Below are 4101 nucleotides of genomic sequence, written 5' to 3'. Positions count from 1 at the left end.
TGTTAACCCCTTTATGATTATATGGTAATGCTGCATAGAGTTATATCCTTAACATCTGTTTATGATCTGATCTCTAATCCCTGTAATTAAAATTATTAATAATAATAAGGCAAATCCCTTAGGAGCTTATTGACCCATCTCTTGTAAAAGGGTACTTTGTATGAAGACAGTTTCCTGTCTCCAGATTCTGCCTTTAGTCCCTCTCATGCCAAACTCCAAAAGCAGAAAACAAAACAAAAAAAATTGACGTAAAAAACCATTATCATCTTTTATTGTGATAAGTAGATAGAAAGCCATAGAACCAGAAGAGAGCACAGCCTGGAATTCAGGTGGACGGAAGAAATTGTTAGCTTCTGGGAATGAGGCTGAGGAAGTGGATAGAAGTCGCTGTAATTCATCCTCCTCTGTGATTTGGAGATAGCTTACTTATGAAATTAAAGTGCCAGGAAGCAGCAACCCTAAAATGTAAGTAATGTCAGATAAGATGTAATCTAGAAAATTGTAATATTCTCATCATGAGGTAATGTTGTAATGACAGTAGCATTTGGTGGCTGATAAGGAATATTGAAAAAGGTGCCAGAGTGGAAGAATGACAATTCCTAGTTTCGCTCACAGTGACCCAGGCTTTGGGTGCCCTGATTGTCGACTTAAGTACTTGTTCTGGTTACCTAGTGCCACCCTGACAAGAATATACCACAGATGGGATGGCCTTAACAAACAGGAGTTTATTCTTACAATTTGGAGAGTTTAAGTGCAAGTTCAAAGCGCCAAGGTCTAGGGGCTGGGTGAAAACCCCTCAGCCTTGGGCTTCAGCTCTGACTCCAGCTCCTGGCCCACTGAAGCTAGAGGCTTTTCTTCACTCAGACGGCCACTGGGTGCTGAGGCTGCCAAGCCCAAGGTTGATAAGTAAAAAGGCACAGTCCTGATGTTATCAAATCACATGGCAGGTTATATATTCAAGTTCATTGTAAGTCCTAAGGTCAGCAGAGCATGGCAGGCTTGCTGAACAATGACACGGCTACATGCAGAGTTCAAGAGTGCCATAAGCTAGAGACCCTTCCCCAAGGCTTCTTCTGCTCATATATAAGAAGCGGACCACATTCCCTAAGGCTCAGCTGCTCACAGTAGATTCCACCATGGAGTTGATTACCAGTTTCATTATGGGGAATACCACATCCAGCTGCCCAGCCACTCAACCAGGCCCAGCCAAGTTGACGCAGAAAGTGAACTACCACAGTACTCTCTTCTGTTCGGTGGGTATATCTCCATGTTGTGTAGTCCAGTAAATCAGACTATCACAGGCAGAAGCTATTCCTGAAGACCTTTCCGCTCCTCTTAATCTGCATCTGTATTCCTCCAGCAGTTGAATAATCTTAATACCACCTCCCAAATTAATTTTCCGACGGGAGGAGAAAATGCCCAGGAGTGAGAACATGGTCAGAATCTTGGCTCTGCCACATATGCCATTAGGGGACAGTTGGATTTGGTCACCTCTCTGAATCCTTGTCCTCAGATGTAAAATTGAGACGGTAATATTTCCTACCTGGAGTTCTGGTAAAATTTATACAGGTAAAGTATTTCACAGGGAAGCATTGGTGGTTTAGTGGTAGAATTCTCGCCTTCCATGTGGGAGACCTGGGTTCGATTCCCAGCCAAAGCACCTCATGCGTAGCCACCACCTGTCTGTCAGTGGAGGCTTGTGTGTTGCTGTGTCAACAGGTTTCAGTGGAGTTTTCAGACTAAGATGAATCAGGAGGAAATGCCTGGTAATGTAATTCCAAAAATCAGCCATTAAAAACCCCATGGATCACAATAGCCCAATCTACCAACTGATCATGGGGACAGCACATGATCTGGCAGTGTTTTGTTCCTTTAGGCATGGGGTGGTCATAAGTTGGGGGTCAACTCAAGGGCAGCTGACAACAACAACAATGTTTTCCAAAAGTTTAACACCTTCCATTACCCTTTTACTACATTTTGTTTCTCTATGTAAATTAACAAGTTTGCATTCTGTTTTTGCTCATTCATTTGTTTCCCTAACTCATACAATCATGCACCAAATGTGTATTAAGTGAATCTTACAAAAACCAAACTCATTGCCATGGAGTCGATTCGAACTCATAGCGACCCCCGTTGGGTTTCCGAGGCAGTAAATCTTTATGGAAGTAGATTGCTTCATCTTCCTTATGTGGAGTGGCTGGTGGGTTTGAACTGCCAACCTTCTGGTTAGTGAGCAAATGCCTTAGGCACTGTGCCACCAGAGCTCCTTAAGTGAACTTTATGTGAGCCTAAAGAAGTTCTGGTGTCACAGTGGTTAAAACTCCTGCTGCTTACTGAAATATTAGCAGTTCAGAACAACAGGGTCAATCTGCAGGAGAAGAATGAGGCTGCTTCTATAAAAATTAAAGCTTTGGAAATCCTACAGGGCAGTTTTACTTTGTCCTATAGGGTAGCTATGAGTCAGAAATCAGCTTGACAGTAACGAGTTTGTTTTTTGGGGCTTATGTGAGGCTGGGTGGTGTGTATTGAACCCTCAGGGACAATTCCCAGTCTATAGGGAAGGATCTACTGAGTAACTTGGATAATATGTCCCGGCAAACTTGACCCTTTAAAAAAGATGAAGGCCGTCTGTCACTAAGCTGGGCATCAGTTGTTGTTGTGTTGTTATGTGCCGTCGAGTCAGCCCTGACTCATAGCGACCCCTCCTTGGGTTTCTGAGGCAGTATCACTACGGAAGTAGGATTGCCCAACCTTCCTTCCGGGGAGTGGCTGGTGGGTTTGAACTGCCAGCCTTCTGGTTAGCAATCAAGCGCCTTAGCCACTATGCTACCAGAGCTCCCAAGCTGGGCATCAGAGGGAAGGACATTTAGCACAAGGCTCTTTAGGTTCCTAGGGCCTGAGTTGCTTCTGGAAGCTTTTTCTGGGCATCTTGGCCTTTCCTTTGTGTTCTCACCAATCTCTGTGTACACTTCCAGCACAAGCAGGTCAGGGGAGAGGTGCTCTCAGAGAACTCATAGTGAATGAACTTTGAATTTTGAGAGGTTAAGAGTGTCAGTAAAAAGTAATGGGGGTGGGGGGAAGCAAAGCACAGCAAAGTAAAACAACCATCATCAACAACCACCTATAATTGGAATAATGGAAACATGCATTAAATTAATTCTGTGCTTTTCACTTTCAACTTTAGTATTTGTAAAACTATTTCTGTTCCTAGATTTTTAGCTTCAGCAGATATTTAAAATAATAGATATTTTTGGTTGAAAGCATTTAGTAGCAGTTTTATTTTTTCCTTCAGTGAAGATTCAGAAAGAAATCACATGGTGAGATGTCTTTTTCTCTGCAAAATTTGTCTAATTTAGAAAGGTGTTTGTTAATATCTACAAGGACGATTGCTCAACCTAAGTATTTAAATAACAGATGTAACGGAAAACCTTTTTCTCCTTTGTCAAAAATGCTAACATTTCCTCCCTGGCTCCTCCAATCTCTTTTAAGAATCTTTCATAAAGTGTGTTTAGAAATAAAGGTGCAATTTCTGAAGCTTCTCTGTATTTCCAGTGGCATGTAATTCATGTTGATTTAATGCATGTGCACAGATTTTATTTATCCACTGTACTGTGGGATCAGAGGTGCACACGGGAATGCTAGGTGAATAATGCTATAGTACTCAAATAACATCTGTTCCCCAAAGTCAGACAGCCCCACTGCACTCCATGAGTTGAGGGGGGCCTGACTCTGACCAGCTTCTCTTCATTTAGTTCTCCTATGTATTGATACATATTTATATCCTAGTATGTAGACTCAATCAGTATTTGTTGAATTGAATTATGTAAATGTTTGCTCTCCCATAGTATAAAAATGATACTACCAGGATGGAAGCTCCCCAATCATGCTGTAGGTCTTATTTATACACCTCATAAAAAATACTAAGCTGTGAGGTATCTGTCGAATCACAGCTTTCATTTGTTGCTGGGGAAAAATATTTACAACAGGAATGTGGAATTTCATTTGCTTTGACACATTGTGAGAGTTGTTCTCAGAAAGGTGTTTCCAAAAAGTGCAATGTCATCTACCGTTGAACTTATTTTGGGATCACTTGTATGTGCA

At 41.8% G+C, this 4101-nt stretch overlaps 1 non-coding gene across 1 annotated transcript; it reads left to right on the top strand.

Moving 5' to 3' along the window:
- The first annotated feature begins 1589 nt into the window (after positions 1 to 1589).
- TRNAG-UCC lies at positions 1590 to 1660 on the top strand. Its single transcript has one exon. It is a non-coding gene; the product is annotated as a tRNA-Gly (tRNA).
- Positions 1661 to 4101: the final 2441 nt, after the last annotated feature.

The sequence above is a fragment of the Orycteropus afer genome, unplaced genomic scaffold (assembly GCF_000298275.1).
Source record: "Orycteropus afer afer isolate SDZICR_OR568_19922 unplaced genomic scaffold, OryAfe1.0 scaffold00012, whole genome shotgun sequence".
In the NCBI taxonomy this organism is placed as follows: domain Eukaryota; kingdom Metazoa; phylum Chordata; class Mammalia; order Tubulidentata; family Orycteropodidae; genus Orycteropus; species Orycteropus afer.
Note: the sequence above shows the minus strand (reverse complement) of the source record. Positions and strands in the feature narration are given on the sequence as shown.